A 22,409-nucleotide genomic window follows, 5' to 3' on the forward strand; every position below is an offset into this window, starting at 1 on the left:
ATGGGAAAAGATTCTGAAAAAGCATGGATATATGTATATATGAATCACTGTGCTGTACAAGTAACACAACATTGTAAATCAAGTATACTCCAATGTAAAATAAATTAAATTAATAAATAAAATGGACAAAAGATTTGCATTGTCACTTCATCTAAGATGATATATGGATGGCAAATAAGCACATCCAAAGATGCTCAACTTCATTAATGGCAAAATGCAAATTAAAACTACAATGAGATACCACTACACATCTAACTAATATGGCTAAAATGTAAAAAAAAAAAACAAAAAAAAACCACAAAAAAACAAAAACAAACAACTGAAAATAACTGGCAAGGACATGGAGCAACTGGAACTCTCACATATTTTTGTTGGAAATGTAAAGAGGAACAGCCACTTTAGAAAACAGTTTGGTGGTTTCTCAAAAAGTTAAACATTTAGTTACCATATAACTCAGCACTCCCACTCTGAGGTATCTACACAAGTGAAATAAAAACTTATGTTCACAAAAACCTGAGTGTGAATTTTTTTTTTTAATTGAAGTATAGTTGACTTAGAATGTTACATTAGTTTCAGATGTACAACATAGTGATTCTATATTTTTATAGATTACAAACCATACAAAGTTATTATAATATTACTGACTATATTCCCTGTTGACTGTAAATTTTTATTGTAGCTTTATTTTTATTCACCAAAAACTGGAAACAACCCAAATGTCCATTGACTAGTGACTAGGTAAACACACTGTGCTGCAGTGGAATAGTACTCAGCTATGAAATGGAAAAATCTACTTATACACCCAACAACACGAGTGAATCTCAGATGCTAAGTGAAATAAGTCAGCTTCAACAAGTCACATACAGTATGATTCCTTTTATTTATCATTCTCCAAGTGACAAAACTACAGGGACGGAAAACTGATAAGTGGTTTCCAGGGGTTGGGGGTTTAAAGAGGCTTGACCCCAGTGGAGAATGAGAGAATTAGGGGAGCTTATGGAAGTGTTTTGTATCTTGATTATGTTAGTGATTATATAATTGTATAGGGTTTTCAAAACTGGTAAAATTGTACACTACGCTGGTGAATTTTACTATATGTAAATTATACCTCAACTTAAAAATGTGAAAAATTAATAGTGCTGATAAACTGTGTTTACAGCTGGTGCGAAGAAGTTTTTTTAAACTGGTTACACCTTTTGCCAATAATGTTTCCACCACTAATTTGCTTAGTAACTTCCCTCCCTCCCTTCCTCCCTCCCTCACCATTTGACTAAGATAAATCTCAGCCCAATGAAACTGATAATGAATTCTGAATTCCCGGAGTCAGCTGAATCTCAATTAAAGAGGTTTTCCTTTTAATCTTTGGAAGGCATCTTTAATCTCTACGCTTTTCTGGAATCGTGTTCTTCATCGCAGAAATACATCCCTGTCTGAAGTGGCAAAGAGCGGAAATAAGGGATGAGGATAATCAATCATCACATACCTATTTCATGGGAGAAATGGTGGAAACGGATAATAGCCGCCTCTCGCCAAAGGTGGAAGAAGTGGAAATGAGCCACTCAGAGGATGCCCTTGGACTCCAGCTGAATTCACACCTCTGCGGTACCCAAACAAGCTCTCCTCCCTTATCCCTTCCTCTGTCTAAGCTGTCCGTGGGCAAGACTCAGGCATCAGATTAATCCACTTCTAGACTAGGAGGCCCCACAAGTGATGTGCAACTGTATCCCCATCAGTATGTCCCCAGGGAGCAAAGTCCCTTTTTAACAATTCTGGCTGTTTACAAAGAAAATGAGTTTGTGGAAGCTCTTCTCCCCTTTAAAAATAAGTTATTCACTTCTGATCACAAATACAGAGAAGCAGCAAAAGCTGTGCCTGTAGCCCCTTGGCTGCATATCTTCCCAGCCTGGCACCTCTATAAAGACCTTGGTACCACACCAGCCTCTGTCCCCGCAAGCATTTCCCTACATTCTAACAGCTACCAAGGATGGTATATGACCACGTGGGAAGTTTCAAACAGATGCCCCATTCACAATGCAGGGTTCCCCTCCAATGATGGCTTTCCAGCTCACTTTTGCAAATACTAAAACTGAAGTAACTAGTTGTTCCTACCACTGATTTTCTAAAACTCGCTCATGAACAAGTAGGTCATAGACAAATTTTGCCTGCACAGATCTTAGAAATGTTTAAAGTAGCTTCTTAAAGAAAGGTTTTTCTTAATCAGGAGCTATGCCCAAGGCCTCTTCTGTGTCCCCAGCCTTCTACGCCCCAGGCTGCGTGTGGCCCCTGGATGGCTGCCCTTGGGTGCCCACATCCCAGGGTGGCGCTGGACGAAGGGCAGACCAGGCATGAGGAATAAACTGTCTTTACTGCGCTCAGACCAGGAGTCCCTGGGTCTGGAGGATCTCTGTGGATCGGCTGGTTTTCTTCTCCACATTCTTTTCAGCCTGTTTCTGTAGCCTCGTGAGCTGTTCTCTCTTCCAGTAAAGAATCTTGGTCTTCTTCCTCTTCTCCTCCAGGGGGGCTGTCACCTCCGTACTCCCAGCCAACCTCCTGATCCTGGCACCCCAGGTGGACAAACTTTCACGAAGCCTCCGGACACACAGCTGCGAGGGCAGCAGGAACAACTGTCTGCTTTTCCTTGTCACGGGTCGCGGGATCCCATCCAACACCACAAGCAGCCAGGGCAGCCTGGCCTTGCTTGGCCTTGTGGGCGGCATGCCTCCTCCATCCGCCAAGGGATGCGACTGTGGCCGGACGAGGTAGGGGCCAGGCGACCGGTTGGTCACGCGCTTGCAGAGGAAGGCCAGGTACTTTAACTTGTTCCTGAGAAATAGCCATTAAGGATGTTCATGCCCACTCAGCACGTGACTACTACCTTCCCGCCCAGAGTACCACCTGCTTAGCCATGATGGGTGCCTGGTAGCCCAGGAGATGGCCTCAGCCATCAAGCACCAGACCTGCCCTACTGCCATCTTCAGCAGAAACCTGGGGAAAACTTTTCATTGAACAAATGTTTATTGAGCACCTACTATTTACGTTACACAGATCTATGCACTGAAAATACACCTGTGAAGAAAGCAATATTCCTGTCTTCCTGGACCTTACTTTCAGAGTGGAAGAGACAGAAAATCAATATACAAACAGGTAACAGTAACAAATCTGATATGAATCAGTACAATTCAGAAAAGTAAAGTAAGGCAAGGAGACGGAGAGAAATTTGGGTTCTATTTGAGATAAGGTGGTCAGAGAAGGCTTCTGTGATGAGGTGACACTGAGCAGGGACTTGAACGCTGCGGAGCAAGTCATGTGGGCAAAAATGGAACAAGAGCAAAGAGAGGGCTTGGCATATTGGAGGCATGGTAGATAGGGTTGGGAGGTGGAAGAGAGGAAGTGTGGGTCAAACAGGGCTTCAGTGAGGAATTTGAATTTTATTCTGAGTGTGATGGAGACCACTGGATGGTCTCAAGCAGGGGAATGACATTTTAAAAGGCCAGTGTGGCTGCTATGTGTGGAATGGATTGCAGGTGGAATCAAGAAAACCAGTCAGGAGGCTACCATGGTTCTCAGGCAACAGATGATGTGGCTTGGACTAGGGCGTAGTGATGGAGCTGGGGAGAAGGGGCTGATTTCTGGATCGATTTTGAAGACAGATTAGATTGGACCTACTGATGGGCTGGATATTGGGTGTGAGGGAAAGAGAAGAGCCAAGGAGGACCCAAGGTTTTCTTTTACATTTAGTCATTGGAAGAAGTGCTGAGCTTTATGCAGGCATGTGCTAGGCACCGGAGATGTAAGATGAACAAGACACAATTAGTGCCTTCAAGGAGCTCACAGTGTACTACTTCAGATTTCTAGACTTTGAGGGGCAAGTACAGAGTGCTGTGAGGTGGGTACGGAGAGAACAGATTGTTCTGTATTTCGGACTTGGGGGAGGTTTTGGTTTTAGTTTGAGTTTGAAGGGAAAATAAGAGTTCACTGGATGCAGAAAGCAGGAAAGAGTATTCAAGAAGGTGGGATCAGCAAGAGCTCAGTGGGTTGTGGGAATGGTAAGGGGTGCCTGGGCTAGTGATAGAAGAGGGGGCTGGAAAAGCAGGTTGGGTACCTGGGAACCCTAGGTACCAGCTAAGGAGTGAGAACTTCATCCTGAAGACTGTGGGAAGGGTTTTAAGCAGGAAAGTGCTAAGGGTGATCCTTCCTCTTTATCTAACGGGTGAGTTAACTCACTGATGCTTGAACTAAAACTTGTTAAATGTGTGTTGCTTCAGTCTGAGTATCATGTTGTTTTAGATTTCCTTTATCAAGAAATGAAATTTCTTTTTATCCTATTGGTATTGGCAAGCAGAAGCACTACTGCCCTTAGGATGGATAAATACTATTAGTCTTGCAGTTAATGTTTATTGAACGTCATGGACTTCCCTGGTGGCGCAGTGGTTAAGAATCTGCCTGCCAATGCAGGGGACACGGGTTTGAGCCCTGGTCCGGGAAGACCCCACACGCCGCGGAGCAACTAAGCCCATGCGCCACAACTACTGAGCCCTCGTGCCACACCTACTGAAGCCCTCACGCCTAGAGCCCGTGCTCCACAACAAGAGAAGCCAGCGCAATGAGAAGCCCGCGCACCGCAACGAAGAGTAGCCCCCGCTCGCTGCAACTGGAGGAAGCCCACGCTCAGCAACGAAGGCCCAACGCAGCCAAAAATAAATAAATTTATTTTTTAAAAACATTTATTGAACATCTGCTCTGTGCCAGGCACCGTGTTAATTGCTGTGAATTCAGCATGAACAAGGATGGTGTCCCTGACCTTGAAGAGCTTGTTATATGAGGTAGATATAGAAGGAGTGGTTTCAGATGTGATGTATCATCAAAAGAAAAGTTTAAAACAGTAAAGGATGCTACAGAAGCATTTAATGGAGAGCTAACCTCATTTAGGGGTTCAGGGAGGCCTCCCTGACAAAATGGTCTTCAAGTGAACACTAGATTGGTTATAGTTTTATTATTAGCAGCAATGTCATCCCCTATTTCCTCGATAATTAGCCTTTCTCTCTCAAGTGGTTGCTTCTCTTCTGCTTACCTACCTTGGAAAAACGAAAAAAACGAATCTCTCCCTTTTATACACCCCAAACTCAACTTTTCATTGTTTTCCAGGGTCAGCCACGCAATCTTGACTTCCCTGCATTCATACTTCCACACACTCATTCATTTGTTCAAGTTCTGTGCTATGTGCGCGGGGTATGTGAGGGCACTCCAAATAGACTGTCCCAGGATGTCAGGAGTAGAGTGACAGGAGAAGAGGCGATGGCAGGCTTCTTCATTTGTTGGCGGTGAAGGACTGTGGAGTCCATTCTGCAGGTGTCGGAGAACCACTGGAGGGTTTGAGCCTGCCTTTGTCGTGTCAGTATTCATGAACACTGGAGGTGGGAAAGAGACCTAGAGTCGAGGCAGTGTAGAGAGTTAAATCCTAGCTTTACTACTGACCAGCTCTGTGGCTCTGGGCAAAGTACTCGACTTCTCTGAGCCTACATGATATAATAACTACTTCAGATATCTGTTATGAAAATTAAAATTACCCAAACTTTTGTAAAAGCTAAACAAGCATCTATCCCAGTTTTTGGCACATAGTAAGCACTTGTAAATAATAATGACAATGGTAAAAAACAGCTAACATTCGCTGGGCACTTACTATTGTGCTAAATGTTGTGTGTGCATTCTGTCATTCAAATGTCACAGAACACCTCTGATGTAGATACTGGCATTATCTCCATGATGCAGATGAGGAAACTGAGGCTCAGAGAGGCTAACTGGCCTGTCCAGGGATTATCCCCCTTCCACCCTTTTAGCCTTTTTGTTACTTTTATTTAAAGTTTCCATGAGGAGCAAAAAGGAGAAGTGAGTTTTATCACTTGTTTCCCATATATCCTGCAGAAGATGCTGGGAGTAGAGCTATAGCCCCGGAGCAGGATGAACAAATACAGATCCTGGTAGATCCGCCTCCTGGATAATCCACTTGAGAAGGAACCAGAGCCCACGAGGCAACCATCCAGGCAGTGAGTTTGCCTGACCTTAAACAGGACAGTTCTGACTGGGTTCTGAAAAAGACTGCCTATGAATTTTTTCCTTCTGCAAACAAAGCCCCTGTTTTTCCTAGAAACAAACCAATGAGTATCAATTTCTGCAGCATTTTGGTCTCATACATAATGGCCGATTTCCAGCAGGTTTAATTTCATGTGAGCAAAAAATAAGGCTCTTTGTTGGAGTCACTTCTTCAGAAATAAAACTAAACTGAAAAGAAATACTAGAAACTCTATTTGACTATCACTGCGGATGACGCTTTATCAGGGCCTCAGATTTTTACGGGTCTGTGCACCAGCAGAAAACTCCTCATGTGTCAGGAACCCCTGCAGAGAGCGCTAGCGCAGCGGCTGGATGGGCTGCAGACAGGCAGGGGAGCCAGAGGCCAGCTCGGGAGAGGATGTGGGCAGCTGAGTGCAGAGGGGTCGGTGGTGAGTTGCCGGCAGGGATGCAGACTCGGAGCTGAGGACCAAGCTTGCGCAGCAGCCCCCTTCTGTTCAATACACACTTGCCGCCAAGGGAGGAGATGCTTCTTGGGCTGTGAGCACAGCGGTAGCCTAAACACTCGGCCCCCTGTCGCTTCACAGGAGTAGACCCTTCAGCTCCACTGTCACCGCCTCAGGCGGGCCTCTCTCACCACCTTGTCCAAAGTGCTCATTTTCTATTTCAGCTCCTTTGTTTCTTTCACAACAGTTACCTCAATCTCTGTATCTCTCTTCCTCGAATACAAATCCTATTAGACAGAGACTGTGATCTGTCTTGTCCACTGTTGTAACTTCAGTTTCTAACACAGTGCTGGGCACATACTAAGTGTTCAATAAACAGCAACTGAATGAACGATGAGTATCAGCTGGAGATCACTCATTCCCTTCTCTTGAAAGTGGAACCGCAGCCAACCATCATAATTTAGAGAAATGTGGCGAGACCTGGTATACTTGAAATAAATGTATATGTATCAGTATATGTATCTATGTCTGCATAGGTGACATCACTTGATGTCATACAGCTCAGTTACATTTTATCGTATTACTGTCTTCCTAAATGAAAAAAAAATGTAAAGATATTACACACTCTGTACAATTTGTAAGAAAAAAATTTGTATGAAGTGCTAAAACCTTGCTGCTCAAATTGTCCCAGGACCAGCAGCACCGGCGTCACCTGCGAGCCCATTAAGAACACAGACTCTCAGGCCTCAACCCCAGGCCCAAGGAATCAGAATCTGCATTTTAACAAGCTCCCCAGTTTGAGAAACGGTGCTCCAGAACATTCACAATGTAGTCGGTGAGATCATTTATGAACGGCAGGGGGCACTTTCCTCAAGTTGAGAAAAGAAGTAACAGTGGTGACCAGCGTGCTCAAGTGAATGATACTTCCAGAAAGAATAAGAAATTCTATGCCTCCCAGGTTGACTTTTGTTTCTGAATGCTCAAGAGAGACTGCTGGTTAAGTCAGTGGTGTTTTAACCAAGCGTAAGTCATGCCGTGTTACTGGCATAGTTAACACCAGGGAACCAACCATTCAGTGTTTCATTCAGGACAGGACAGTAACCGTTCCTTGTCTACCTCAGGTATGACTGGGGAGAGGGTATCTGAAGGATGTGTTGCTAGATAGTGCTTTTTAATTTTTACAAACGATTTGAGTTGATGTTTAGTATTCACTAATAGGACTTCTTAAAAAGTCAGTAAGTTAGCTGGCTGTTGTTATTAAGAACTTGGAGCCTATTTATCTAGTCACCACGTTCCTGAGATCCTAGCCAACACATTTATCTAGTTTCTCCTGTTTATCTAGTCAACCCATTCCTGAGATCCTCAGCCGTTCAGAAACCACCACTCAGTACCTGGCTCCCGTCTTTTTCTGGCAACCACCTGAGGGAAGAATTAAACCGGTGACAGGCTCTTCCCTGAAAAGCTGTTACAAAAAACCTCCATTCCCTAAATTGTAGATGTGATTAGTGATGGGAATAATAAGTGGTCTGACCTCTCACACTTGAATCAATCAATTAAATAAGCATTTGTTCAGTGCCCAAAGGTGCCAGCATGGGGCCATGCTGGGAATCAAGACTCATAATACCAGATTCCTGCCTTCAGTGGGACTATGTGACTTTGGTTTATCCACAACAAATCTCTTCCTGGCCTGGTGAAAAACCGGGACTATTCTCTCTCTCTTTAATCAGTATACTCTGTGCCCTAGATCAATAGGAGGATGGATGGCAATGAGAAAGTCTTGTTCTTCTTCATCTGGAAAATTAAACCTCCTTCCCAAAATGTCCTTAGTCACTGATCCTCGTCAGGGAGGGTAATGTTTCCTTTACTCTGAGCAGGCTATTTTTATTCTGTGGGCCTCCAGAGCAGAAAGAAAAATCATTTTCGAAGCTACCTCTTCTATTGAATGTGCCTGGCACATTGGTGCTAAACAGGCAATAAATCATAATAATTGGAAATAGTCGCCCATGGCATGATCTGATTGAGTCGTTTAAACAATCGCTTTGTGTTGACAAAGGGTAGGGTGATTATGCCAGAGGAATTCAAAGGTGCTTGAAACAAATGAACTGGAGAAATTGCTTGAAAAATCGAGTGTGCTCTTACGGGGCAGTAGGCTTCCCGCATTCCGGCTCAGCCTTGGAGGCTGTAGACCCTGGCGGAGGAGTAATTAAGACTCTGCTAATTCTTCGGCCTTACCCTCGGTGGAGGGGACCCGACCGCGTAGCTGCCACCTGAGATTTGCTTTCTAAGTCCGCAGTTTTGAGAGATGGACCTCATAGCGACCTGCTAATACCGTTCCGCAGGTTGGGAGATTAATCCTTACGTTAATGTGTGGGTAGAGTCATTTAGAGTACAGCTCCCAGCACACATGCCACCGTTCTAATATAGACATTAGACTTCAGCAGGTAAGTCATTATTCGTAATGATAATAAGCCGCGTCAATGGGCTGCTTTTGCCAGCGTATTCCCGAGACATCCCACTGGTGCTCTTGGGGCACCCGTCCAGGGCTTGTTGGGTGGCAGTTATTTTTGTATATATTTTCCAAAGGGGAAAGTGCCGGAGGGTAAGCGACTTCCTTTGGGTCACCTTGCAAGCAGGAAGGGGTTAGAGCACAATTCTGGGTCTTGCCCACTCTCTCCCCGGACCGCGGCGCAGGGAGGAGCAGAAAGGCGAGCTTGGCGCCCGGCCGCGGACCGGAGGATGAGCGCCCCCTGGTGGCCTGTTCTTCCTCGCAGCGATCGCGGACCCCGCCCGTCTCAGTCCTGAGGCGGGAAGAGGGGCGCTCCATGCTACGCCTTGCTCACCTTCCCCTGCGTGGGCAAGGTCACCCACACGGGTTCAGAGGGCGGTCCCCACACTGGGAATGAGGGGAGGCTCCTCCGCCTGCACTCCAGGTAGAGCAGTGGGTCTCTCCCCCGCAGACACACCGGGGACCAATCCCCGGACTCTGGCTATGAGAATCAGAAGTGGGTTCTTTGCAAAGCGTGGCAGGCGATTCCAGTCTGCAGGCAGGGCGAACACCTGCTGCCTTGCTCTTGACCCCAAAAGTCAGGGTCATGGGGCCTTTGTTCAGGCTCCCAGTGGTCGAGGAATATGTTCCTTGGCTACGTTTACATGCTTTGATAAATGACCCAAAGAGTAACAAGAGGAGGGTTTCCCTGTGCTAATAAAATGGCAGCTGTTTCCTGCTCTGGCAAATGTTGTAGGCCCTGAGCCAATGGGGGCTGGCTGTTGCTTTTTAAGATGGTATTCTCTATAATGGCTTGGAGTCTAGTTGAATTGCACGAGTCTCTGGAGGGTTATAGCTGATCAAGAAGGCATGAACTCCACGGGGCTGTTGTAATGCAGGTTTTAGAAGTCTGGGCTGCGGAGTCAAACTGCTCTGGATCCAGTCTCCGGTCATCCTCCCTGATCAAGGCCAACCAGCACTCTCTAGCCTTGTCTGTCTTATTCGTAAAATGAGTGGAGCCGTGGTACCTAACCCCAGAGCTGTTATGAAGTCTGAGTGAGCTCAACCATGGCACCCGTTAGAATGCCAGACACATAGTCGATATGAAGTAAATGCAAAGTGAATTAAATGCTGTTGTTATTATTGGTTGACCACAAAGACCCTGTCCCTTGGAGACTGTCTGAAGGCCTGACTGGACTGAATCTCCTGGAGTTACTCTGAATGAGTCAGCTTTATCCATATCCAGAGTATTATAGCTGGTGATCCCCGGAGCTGCAAAATGCAGCTGACTGACAACTGCCAGACCCTCAAGACCCAGGACTCCGTCAGTACATCAATGTAGACAATATGCAGGAATATACCAGCATCCCCTTAAACAGGCTGAGTAAAGCCTTTGAATCAGGCCAGGAGGGCACACACAACTCAGTGAAAAGAACACTATGCTTTGAAGTCAGAAGATGGGTTCAAGTACATTGTCCGTTGCTGACTAGCTGTATGACCTTGGGCAAACCTCTCTGGGCCTCAGTTTTCATAACTATTAAATGTTAACTGCTTTCCTTCTTAAAGTTCTTAAACTTCTTCTTAAAGTTGCCTTGTATGAAATAAAGACACTATATAGAGTGGGGTATATTATTTTTCTTACCTGTATTACATGACAAGAAATTTTTAAAACAGTAAAATTTTTTGGCTACATTTTAGTCACGGAAATTGCTATAAAAGGCTTTGGATATCCCTAGGTGAGGTGGATGGACCCTATTGTTTCTGTGTGTGGCAGGTGCAGTCTGAGATGGGACACATCTGTGTGGAGAGTTTGTACTCTGGAGCTTTGTATCAGCCTTCTCTTAAAGAGAAAGTTGCACTGGGAACTTAAGTTTTAGAATCATTTGTTTTAGAAGTACAGATGCTCTCTTGACCTCTGGGGGTGGAAAGGATTGGTCCAAATCTCCATTTATATCCACTTGAAATAACCAGCAACCTGCATTAGGGTTCTGGATTCAGAGAGCCCTAGAGGATGGACCGTTAGCCCTTTCTTCTTTTTTAGCATCTAAGCTTGAATGAAGCAAGCGAGTCAAAGACGTTTTAACTGATGTGTGGCCACTGTCTTCACAGTCAACTTCTCACATGGCTGTTTTAGGAAAGAGTAAGGGCTAATCAGTCTTGCACTTTATTTTTGGCAATGCCCTTCCCTAGGACACAGGCATCCACATTTTACTGACAGGAAATAATTATAAACCTTAAGAGGTGTAAGTTTCAGTCTCAAAAACTTACGAACTGAGAAGTGATGCACTTTTGGTATAACTATTACTTTTACTAAGTTTGAATTTTTGCCAAACTCTAACCTAAAGCAAATGCAAAAAGAAAAATAACAATGAATGAATCAAGCCAATTACTCAGGTATAAATCTCTCAAGTTCATTCTCTTTACTCTTTCATCTTCCAGGGGCAGTTTAATTAAAGGTAAATGGGGAAAAAAAAAAGGGTAATTTGTGTCATAACTTGTACTTCTATTATGAGGAGGTCATCTTTATTCCATTATTTTATGAGAAACATTAAGATAATATTTCTCCTCCCAAAATCTACAGCACTATTAATGTTCCCTTTTCAGGATCCAGAGTTCCCAGGGCATTCTTTCTCTTAGTAACTAAGACTGACAACAACAATTTCTAAGTGGAAACATTGCTGCTTTAAGTAAGAGGTGTATGTGTGTCTATGTGCGTGTCTCTGTGCATAGGGTGTCTGTGTGTGTTTTGTGTGTCTGTGTGGATAGGGTGTGTGTGTGTGTGTGTGTGTGTGTGTGTGTGTATGTGTGTAGCGCGAGAGTAGAGACTTTTTCTTCCTCTCGAAACATAGCCATGAGAAAGACAGACTGACTGCTGTCACTGCCCTTCCAGGGACAGAATGACACAGTGAAAGAGTTGCCCACAGTGGCATTAGCATCTCCTCAGACTCCAGCTCCGCCTTTTGCTGAACAGTAGAAAACCACTCAATCTTAATGCAGAGCTCTAGTATACCTTTTTATTCCCGTCTCCTTTTTTTTCACAGCAGTATAGAGGACTGGTTGGACGCCAATAGACTGAGAAATCTTTAATTTCTCATTTGACAAATGTCTTTGGAGTGACAATTAGATGGTAGCACTCAGAATACACTGGTCAACAAGACAATGTCAGTGCCCTTGTGGAGCTAGCATACCGTTTGGGGGGTAGTATTTGGCAAATAGAGTTTCCCTCCGAGAGATGGAGTCCGAGAATCAATGGCAAAGTCAATTTGACATTCAAAAGACCTCAGTGTCATCGTTTGCTACAAGTGGGAATAAAGGTCAAATGTGGATGGAAACTTAAGACTCAAAAGATTTCATTTGGGAAGCCTCCCTCACAAGCTTGAGGACGTATCTAAGGGGTGGAGACCTAGGTATGTGCGACAGCAACAGCCAGGTAAGGATCTTTGGTTGGGGGTCTGATATTCTTTAATTTCTTGATTCATTCATCCATTCATTCTACTACACAGAGTGGCCTATTCATATCCCTAAGCCAGAGCAATGTGCTCACCATTGGGAATATGAAAATGAATTTAAAACATGTTCTTTCTGACCCTGTGGAGCTCACATTCTAATGAAGGGAGAAGGACCCCTAAAGAAAGAAGTACGCTACAATTTGTTAAGCACATTAATAGAGTTATATACTGACTGATGTGAAGACATGGAAAAATTCCTTAGAAATTTATTTTTGAGGGAAAGTACCTGAATAATGATGACATTTTCATGAGCCTTTTCAGTTCCAGTCTACAATTTTATGGATATGTATATACATGGGTTAAGCTCGCTTTGCCTTCACCTGAGAGTGAAGATTCATTTAATCAGAGCCCACCTCATTTACAACTATGTTCGAGTCTCTTAGTAAAGAGCACGGATGCAGTGAAAGTGCTTTAATTTTAAAATTAATAAGCCTAGATGAATTAGAAATGATTTTACTTTTCAAGATAACTTGACCTTCCTGCTTTACCATTTCTTTGACCAACTTCCCTTAAGACAGACTGACTTGAGGTTTCTTCTTTCAAAGAAAAAAGCTGTAGTAGCATCATGTGCTTATTTCTCAATCATGTTATACTAACTTTAATATATGAAACAGTATGAGGGAAAAACTCAGTTGCTTTCTCGGCAGCTACATGGCTAGTTCACCCTTGTCTGCTGCACTTTTTTCTTTCTTTCCTTTTCTTTTGGCTTAAAATTTTTCCTAGTTGGAACCAGGGCTAGGTCAATATACAGTTTTTCTGTAATCGATGCATTCTGGCTTAACTCTGAAACAAGCTGGCTTTTCCTGTAATTGAAAACGTTTGGTGACTATGGCAACTCCCTTATTAGCCCCCAAGGTCTGGGAGTGCTCGGTTATTGATGAACAGATAGGCACCCTGTCTTCCCCTTGGTGGTTTGCTTTCAGGCAAGGAGCAAACCTCTATAGGGATATTCAGGGTGCTTGCAGCCTTATCCCATGGAACTTAGCATCTAGATGGGAGATGTGACGTCTCTTCTCCATTCCCTATTCCTTAGGTCTTCCCTGCCAGCAGCCCTCCCATGCCGAGTTCCAATATATAAGTCTTATGACACTGGCTCTACTGAAAACTCAGCAGCCTTGCATCCTTCTCATGAACATCAAGGTCAAAAACCAGATGGTCCCTGGTGTCCTGGACCTGGCAGCCTTGTATCTACAGAGCCCGGATGATGAGTCTACAGTTGAGAAACTGAGGAGCTAGGAACTTAATACCACATTCCCTGGGGCCAAAAAGGGCCAGAAGTAGGAATGTCTTCAGTATCAGGCCCAATGAAGATGCTGATGAGATGACCTGGTTCATCCACAGCTGAGGCTGTTACCCACTCAGTTTGAATTGCCTTCAGCATGGCTTCTGTGGGCTAAAGATCATGACCGCGGAAGAGAATAAGCTAAAACCTAAATATCTGCCCAGAGCTCTGACAAGCTGAGCTACAGTCATGGGGCCACATAGGGAGCTGTTGCTTTTAATTAACTTCCTTTACCAAATAACTTACGACAGATCTAAAAGCAACAAAGCTAGCTAGGGGCCACCTGCGTGCCAGCTGCAGCAACCCTTATTTGCTGAGCAGAAAAGAACTAAATCAAAAACTATAATTAAAAAAGACAAAGATTTTTAAATTAATTGTTATTAATAGAATCAAGCCATATTAAGTCTTGAGATGGTATCATAAATATGCTAATAAAATGTTCTTCCCAGATGAAATGTAAATGGACTGAAAGATTTAAAAGTCACTTATTGCATGTGGGTTTATAACATTAAATATTAAATATATTAACTGTTAATGTAAAGTAGTTTAAGGACATTTTGCATCACTTGCTAAATAGCTAGGTAACTGCTTATCCATCTTTATATAATATATAGACCAAACGCCCATCGACAGGATGTAAAATTACAATACTGACTAGTCAGAGATTGGGCACTTTTTACAAAGAACCAAGGAATGAGGGTGGGTGTTATGTGCTCTGTGTGTATCGTCTTAATAGGAAAGGAAAGGAGATTGAGGCAGGATGATTTCGGTTATCCATAAATACATCCTCCAGTGAAAACTATTAAAATGGGGTTGGAGGGAGAAGAATCTTCCTTCCTAGATATCTGTCTAGCTCAGCTGTCCGGACAGGCTCTGGCGTGGAACTGCCTGAGGAGAAGAAAATGAACGGGATTACCTCCTGGTGAGCCTGAAATTGCGCCAGCCTAGACCCTCTGCGGCAGCACGCTGCCTTTCAGGAGGCCGCTGAGCCTTCCCGGACTCTCTAATGATGACCTGCTGCCATCTTGACTCCCCCCCTTCTCTCCTCTGCCCGTCAGTCACTCAGGAGCCAAGCCTCAGGGTGGTCCTCCCTCACCTTCCCTTAATCAGGTACCCAGCAGTTGCTTGTGTCTCTGCCTGCCTTTCCACTCCCGCCCTCGTTGAGGCCCTTGTTTCTGCTCATCTACAACGCTGCGGTGGTTGTCACGTTGCCATTGCTGCCTTCACATCCAGCCTCTTTTTTGCTATCCCACTGCTCTGGTCGTCTCCATTTTCTGGCCTCCATGGCACGGCCTGAGCCTAAATGGTAGGCCTTCCCTCCCTCCCACTGTGTCTCTGGCATGCACCTTACGCCCCAGTCAAATTGCTCTACGTGCCTTAACTCTCAAGTCCTCACTTCGATTGATTTTGCTTATGACTGGATTGCCCCACTCCCTCTCTGCCTCCTAAAAGTCTGCCTATTACTCAAGGTTCAGCTCAAACGCCACCACATTCTTGAAGTCTTCTTTGATAACCTCGCAGAGAAAGATGCACTTTGCTCATCTCTTCTGAGCATCTGTTGGCTGATATTTACTTTTTGATAGACTTGTTTGGGTCACGCCTACTACAGAACACATGTGGTTCATTCATCTTTCTGTTCCTCTCAGTGCTAAGTGCCTTGCACCAAAAACTTTGACTTGAGGAATGAATCAATTCAAGAGAAAGTCTTGCCCACATGACATTTTGGAATGAAGGCTCTGACATTAAATGGGTAACCATGTGAATATTATTATGTCCTCACTGGCTTGTCTCCTATACGCAGAATATATTAAATTGGGGTACTGCTTTGCTTTTTATAGGGATGGTATTTCAGGAAGAAAGCCTGGGTGGAGAACACAGTGACTCCCCCAGGAGACGCCTAGAAGTCCTTGCATATGTAGTTCCTGTTCTCACCCATGCATACATCTACATACGATTACTAAGAGGAAATGAATCAGTGACCCCCTGAAGGAGTCACTCTCTCTTCTTCCTCTTTGTTCTCTGATTACTAAAATATATTAGAGACACTTTGGATAACATATAAAAGTGTGTTATCTGAGCACTATTTCTTACTACTCAGAAAAAAATACTGTTAAAAATTTGAAGTTCTCTCCAGTTTTTTACTTCCTGTGATACTTCTCCTCTCTACCCTCATATTTATGTAAACTGGATTTTCATTTCACGCTGATTTTGGGTCAGGGGAGTGGTTTGTCGTGGGTTCTCCATTCACCCAAGAATGGGTTGCAAACATACATAGTGTCATTGATATCTATTCTTAGCTAAAAGGCATTCTGAGGAATTTCCAGTGAATATAAAAAAAGCTGGGAAATTTTTTAAAATGGTTTCAGAATTAATTTTTAATTTATTCTGGCTTCTTCCCCTCAAACTTATGATGTGCTGCCTTTATTTAAAGGACAAGACATGATGAGAAAGAGGCACTGTGGAATAAAAGACGCAACGGAATCTCATAATCACATCAATCTCATGATCACTCCCACCATCACCCGTATGATCAGTAAAGTGCTTCTCCCGGGAATGGTCAGTGCAAACTGCAAACAGTGTGAAGATGAGGAAGGAGAGGAGCTTATATTTACCTTTGGCTCAGGACATGTAGGGCTAAGGCCCGTGGCTGAAGTTTTTTCCTTCTAGAAATTTCACTTAGTGCTCACACCTTGGCTGACACCCGTTATGCTGCTCAGCCATGCCTGCCTGACTGAATTCCTCTCTGAGCTGTTCTTCCACCATAAATCGTGGCGGGGGCTCTGTCCCTACTCCTGTAATCGCCTCTAGCCCGTAACTAATGGCTGCAGACAGAGTTGCAACTCCATGATGTTTTAGTGGCTGGCAGTCAAGCCCCCAACAGCCTTTAACGCCTCCCCTCCACCCCGATCCTGGAGGCAGTGGGGCTGGGGATCTATCTGAACCTGATAAACAAAACCCATTAATTCCAAGGACGCTGCTTGCCAGACTGTGCCCAGTGACATCCTCTGTCAATATACCTGGCAGAGCAAAACTATCAATGCAATTCTTCTTTAAAAACATGGCAGGGATGGCTCAATGTTTTCTTCTTCAGTTCAGAAGGGGAAAATGACAACTCCAAGTATTCAGGGTCTCACTGAACATGGACGTACTTCAGAATTTATATCTGTAATGTTCCACACATTTGTGCTCTTGTGCTCAGTCAGCTCTAAGATCTTATGGTCTTTTCACCTCTGAAATATGCCAGTATTTCTCTCTTTAAATACCATTTTACAAATTGGGACTGATAATGAAGGCTGTCTGATACCTATGTAAAAGGCCAATAAATCTTTTACAATAGAGAAATTTCTTAAATCACCAGGTAGAAGTTGTCCAAATTTTACATTTCTCATCTTAAGATGTCTTAACTCTCTTTGCTAGCTATTTCATATTTATTAAGTGCTACAGCTGTGTTTGTATAATACATTTTCATACTCAATTTTGTCCTTGAATAGTTTTTACCCTTAGCTATAAACCTATCGGGACCTTAGGGATCTTGTATTTAAATTGCCTGATAGTTTTGGACCAATGTTATTGACCAGTATTCTGATTCATTTAGTCTCTTTTTTCCACACCATAGGCTCTTCAAGTTAAGCCAGTCTTGCTAAAAACAAGAGGGTGGCAATTTAAAGTGAAGACTGAATATGAATGAATATTCTCAGCTCAGTCAAGGTGCTCGCACAAAGACAAGACAGCTCTTTCTGGATGTGCCAGGGATGTCTGCTTTGGGTGGCACCTAAGTTGACACAGGAGGGTTTTCCATGGGCTGCTGCTGTTCAGTTGGGAATATTACTGAATGAGTGAGGAGAAGGCAAGGAAATGGAAACGTCTGTTTCTACATTAGCTTTGTAACTTAGTGTGATCAGAATTCCTCTTGTGTCTTAGATTTCTGAGCTACAAAGTGGAGATGATTCTCCCGGAGGTCTGATCTGTCTTCATCTAATTTAAGGGATTCTCAGAGGCCTGCCTATTTGAAAACATCATCTCATAAAAACTTTCTTAATGAAACAGCACATATTTAGAGGCGAAGGCATAGTTACCAGGAAGAGTGATAACTAGTTACCATGGGCTCCACTGGTTCCCTCAAATATTACCAACTCAGCTGGTTCCCCAAATGGAAGCATTTCCACACTCAAGTCGACAGGAATGGGCCTCAAAATTCTGCTTTGCCGGGTGATAGATGCCTCTGAAGTCAGAAACAACAGCATCCTTGGTGATGGCCAGTCCCCACCTGGGACATCAGCCTGCTCTGGTTCTGTCAGTGTTCAGTGTGCTATAGGTCCAGTGCTATAGGTCAGGTCTGCCATTGGCAAATGCAACCCGCCCAACACTCATTCTCCAAGTGCCTGAAAAGCTCTTATCGCCCAGAACACTTTGGAAAAAAAGCCATAGGAATGTCAGTGGTGTGCTGGGCTTGGGCCTCCCCTTGACTAATTGCTCTTCCCCAAAGAAATACAATACACAGACACAGGCAACTTCTGAGCTATCCAAGAAGGCCTACGATTTTTTAAACTGTCGAGGAAGTGTGTTACGAGATTGCATACAGCCCTCTGCTTCTCTGAGAAGTATTGTCAGTGCTGCTTAAAAACAAACTAAACAAAACAGAAGGGACAATAATAGCAAAACAAACTGTATGTACACATAAATACTATGCAATTGTATCCAGTTTTGAATGGAATCCTCTTGTGCTGCAGCAGGAGGGGTGGTCAGAGAACCTGTAGTTCAGCCATGTCACCAGGTTAGCAATGAGGTGTGGGAGCCCCAGAGAGCCAGGCCAGGGCCTGAGGGGTTTTGCGGGGTGTGTGGGGCAGCTCGGCCTTCCTGCCCAGCACTGACTCTCAGCTCCAGGCACTTTTTATTCCATCACACGGCTTCTGCCAGAGCTCATAAATGCTTGGCTACTGGAGAAGATACTTTAATATAAAGTTTACTCCATCAGCCAGGAGTAGCTCCCAAAACTGGGTCCATATGATTCCCTGACTTCATCTATGCTCCCGTGAGAATGCAGATACTCTGACCCAGTGGTTTTGCTTTTCAGAGTTATCCTGAGGAAATAATCAAAGATATATGGGAAGATATAGCTACAAAGATATTTTTTCGGTATTTTTCACAATAGTGGAAAAACTAGAAAAACAAGAGAAGTCCAAACAGGAGATTGGTTGAATGATAAACCTATACAACAAAGTGCTAAGCAGCTGTGAAAAATGATGTGTAGAAGGAGATTTACTATTGTGGAGAGGTAAACAGATTGGCAAATGAATCAAGCAGGTTTCAAAACAAAATGGTTACATTTTCAAAAGAGGAAGAAGTTTTTCCTTCCTTCGATTGTTTCTGCTTTTGAGATCGTCTATAGCTAACATGTATTATTGTGTTAAAATCAGTGAAAGTTATGTTAGAAAATGATGCCCTTTGGGGCATCACTGGAGCACGAATGCAGCCACAGAATGACAGTAGGAACATTTCCACAATTGAGATTCGATACATCCTTTCTTAATTTCTGTCTTAAGAGTTCATTTCAGAACATCAGCCTTTCACGTAGGTCCCCTGGAGCACTTGGTGAACAGACCTGATAGAGAGCGAGCCCCAGGGGTGTGGCACCTCTGACCCAGTAGGTTACCAGGTGAGGGTCCTGTCTCGGTCCCTCCTCTCCCTTTCCTGGTGAGATTGGCCCCGAAGGGGAGTGAGGACCTGGGAGGACAGAAAGGCCAGGCACCTGCCATAGGAATATGTTCTAATTGGAGATGGAAAAGTGAGGCTAAGGCCTCTAAATGCTTTCTCTCAGGAGGAAACTATTAACCAGGAATTCGGAAAAATACAATTGACACTTCCCTGTATTTTTTCCTCTCGGGTCTCCGGCCTGAGCAGAAGCTTGTGGCTCCCTTCCCGCACACCCTGTCCTTTCCCTGCTTCAAAGTGGAAGCAGCCATTTTCTGGGGTGGGTGGATTGAGGAAAGATCAGATGGAGGAGAAGGGTGATGAGAGGTGAGAAAGTAAGGAGAACATTTCCGCTGAAAATTGTTTACTCTTTGCTAGGAAACAGAGGTGACTGGATTTTGCTGCATTCCGTTCAGCGGTCCAAACTGAACTTCCACCTGCTGTGAGGTATTAAAGGCTTAGTTCTAGCTTTTTGAGTTCTCAAGCACGTTTGTCCTCCTGCGAGATCCGCCTCAGGATCAGCTGGATCCAATAAACTATCGTTTATGAATTGAGTTTATTTTACACCTCTTAAATATATATATATATATTTAACATGATATATATATTTAAACGGAGCAGTTTAGTATAAGCATAGACATTTTTTATGCTGCAGTTAGTGAAAATAATTTAATTTCCATAGTGCAATGCTAGACTGGAAGGGTAGGAATTCTTTCTTAAAAAAGTCTCCCGGGCTTCCCTGGTGGCGCAGTGGTTGAGAATCCGCCTGCCAATGCAGAGGACACGGGTTCGAGCCCTCGTCTGGGAAGATCCCACGTGCCGCGGAGCAACTGGGCCCGTGAGCCACAATTACTGAGCCTGCGCATCTGGAGCCTGTGCTCCGCAAGAAGAGAGGCCGCGATAGTGAGAGGCCCGCGCACCGCGATGAAGAGTGGCCCCCGCTCGCCGCAACTAGAGAAAGCCCTCGCACAGAAACGAAGACCCAACACAGCCAAAAATAAATAAATAAATTTATAAAAAACAAAGTCTCCCACCCGCTCCACTTACTCTGACAGGCATCCTCCGCATCTCAGTGTGTGTCTGTACTACGTCCTTATTATTTTTAAGTTCCTTCAGTCCTAGGAGTGCTTGTTTTTTTTCCTAGTAGACCATAACCTCTCGGAGGGCATGGCCTGACTGCTCTATGTCCTTTCTAGTCACTCATTCATTCATTCACTCACTCATTCATTCAAACAGTGCTGCACAAGGCACCATTGGGTGTGAAGTGTGGCCCCGCTGAGCTAGTAGTTGTGGCTCTTGTCCTCAGGAGGCGAACAGTTCTCTCAGGGGCCAGCATGGGGCTCTGGGCTTGCTAACTGATGGAACAGATAATAACCTCACAAAATCTTTCATAACCAAGGTCAAAGAAAGGCACAAAGGATGCCATGCTCCTCGTGGCCCACTGTGCAGTAACTAAATAACCTGGCAATGCGTTTCCACTTATATCACCTGTCAACGTGGTGAGGGCTGCTGCCACCACCTGAGGCTCCTGACAGATGGGAACGCTTTCCCCTTGTCAGTGAGCTTATCGGTGGGGAATGAGGATTGTATTCTATGAACATTTGTCTGTTTCCTTAGCGCGGCTGGCAGGACAATTGATATTCCCCTTTGCCACTGAACCTGAGCTACTGCCTCAAAGATGCCTTCGTGAAAAGAGGTGGGATACAAAGGAATGGAAATATTTAAACAATCACTGAAACATCACCAGACTCTGGAATTTCCTTTTCTACACCTGCAGTCCTACTTCCTTACTGCCCCAGTGGAACTCCAAAGCCACCCCGTTCCAAAATCAACCAAAGGCAAGAACCTTAACAGCAGCAACAAGAGAAGCAAAACAGAAAACTCTGTAGAGGGAGAACTGATACTAATACCAATCTTACTATAACGAGCACCTCCCTCCAACTGATGGATCCTTTAAGAAACTCGGGGTTTCTCATCTAATTTCCCTGACGGATGCACACTTCAGCGCAATTTACAAAAGAAAGCTCAGAAGAGGGTAAGTCCTCTGTGTTTTGAACTACTAAGCCTTAGAGATGCTGGTTCTCATAAGAGCCCAGTGTGGCATTGTCTTTTTTTTTAAAACACATAAAATTGAGCCTCTTATTCATTCTAAGTGTACACTACAGTAGTGTTACATACGCATAACAGTCCTCTAGAACATTTTTCATCTTGCAAAACTGAAACCCTGTGCCTGTTGAACAACGCCCCCTTACTACTCCCAACCCCTGGCAACCACCATTCTACATTCTAAGACTTGACTACTTTAGTACCTCATATAAATGAAATCATGCAGTAGTCGTGTTTATGAGATTGGCTTATTTCAGTTAGCAAAATGTCCTCAAGTTTCATTCATGTTGTAGCATGTGTCAGGATTTCTTTCTTTGTTAAGACTGAATAATATTCCACTTCTTTATCCATCCATCCAATCATGGACATTTACGTTGCTTCCACATCTTTTTGGCTATTGTGAATAATGCTGCAATGAACATGAATGTGCAAGTATCTCTTCAAGATCCTGTTTTCAGTTCTTTTGGATACATACCCAGAAGTAGGATTGCTGGATCATATGGTAGTTCTATTTTTAATTTTTTGAGGAATCTCCATGTACTTTTCCATAGTGGCTGCACCACTTCCCACCATCAGTGCACAATTGTTCTAATTTCTCTACATCCTTGCCAACACTTATTATTTTCTGTTTTTTTTTTTTTAATAGTGGCCATCAAACAGGTGTGAGGTGATATTTCATGATGGTTTTGATGTGCATTTCCCTGATCATTAGCGCTGTTGAGCAGCTCATCATATGCTTGTTGGCCATTTGTATATCTTTGTGGTCCAATCATAGCATAACCAGGGGTTTCTAGATACAGCTTCTATGTGCCCCAGGGCTT

The 22,409-nt window shown here is 44.0% G+C and overlaps 1 protein-coding gene and 1 pseudogene across 3 annotated transcripts in view; both read right to left on the reverse strand.

Annotated features, from left to right (window-relative positions):
• MAGI2 (membrane associated guanylate kinase, WW and PDZ domain containing 2) overlaps positions 1 to 22,409 on the reverse strand; it is a 1,349,206-nt gene that overhangs the window by 23,138 nt on the left and 1,303,659 nt on the right. The window lies entirely within an intron of this gene.
• LOC137768695 (large ribosomal subunit protein uL13-like) lies at positions 2,373 to 3,003 on the reverse strand (annotated as a pseudogene).

This window comes from Eschrichtius robustus, chromosome 8, assembly GCF_028021215.1.
Source record: "Eschrichtius robustus isolate mEscRob2 chromosome 8, mEscRob2.pri, whole genome shotgun sequence".
NCBI classification, from domain to species: Eukaryota; Metazoa; Chordata; class Mammalia; order Artiodactyla; family Eschrichtiidae; genus Eschrichtius; species Eschrichtius robustus.